The sequence below is a fragment of the Sinocyclocheilus anshuiensis genome, unplaced genomic scaffold (assembly GCF_001515605.1).
Source record: "Sinocyclocheilus anshuiensis isolate Anshui unplaced genomic scaffold, SAMN03320099.WGS_v1.1 scaffold164, whole genome shotgun sequence".
In the NCBI taxonomy this organism is placed as follows: Eukaryota; Metazoa; Chordata; class Actinopteri; order Cypriniformes; family Cyprinidae; genus Sinocyclocheilus; species Sinocyclocheilus anshuiensis.
In genome coordinates this window covers 1,406,873-1,407,403 of record NW_015557128.1, presented here as the reverse complement: position 1 = coordinate 1,407,403, position 531 = coordinate 1,406,873, and the positions used below count along the sequence as shown (strand labels likewise).

The following is a 531-nucleotide window of genomic DNA, read 5'->3' as shown; positions in this document are numbered from 1 at the left end:
TCGGTATCGGTACTCGGTATCGGCAAGTATCAAAAATAAAAGTATCGGTATCTGGCGAGTACTGGAAAAAGTGGTATCGGTGCATCCCTAGTTTCTAGATAATGAAAAGTTAAAAAGACATTCTAGAAAAGGGAAAATTAGCTATAAATATTCTCATAATTTTTAAGAATTTAATTTTTTTTTGTATTAATTGTAAGGTTATTAAAAATAAAACTAATATTTATTAAATTAAAAATGTAAATAAATATTTTGTGATTTCATTTGGTGATACAAATGCTGTCGAAATTATAAAAATTATCTTTACTTTTATACTTCTGATCTGACTTAAAAAAATAATTTTTGTTGGTGCTCCCTACTGTTTTGAAGTTGGTTCCATCATATAATCGACTTGAATAAAACCAATTAATTTAGATGTTAGCACATTAAATGCATATCTGTGACCCTGGACCACAAAACCAGTTATAAGTGTCAATTTTTCGAAATTGAGATTTATACATCATCTGAAAGCTGAATAAATAAGCTTTCCATTGA

The 531-nt window shown here is 27.5% G+C and overlaps 1 protein-coding gene across 1 annotated transcript in view; it reads right to left on the bottom strand.

The window, feature by feature from the left end:
• The window catches only part of LOC107677922 (potassium voltage-gated channel subfamily H member 7-like), a 107,018-nt gene that overhangs the window by 68,848 nt on the left and 37,639 nt on the right, over window positions 1-531 (bottom strand). The gene's annotated exons all lie outside the window — the stretch shown is intronic.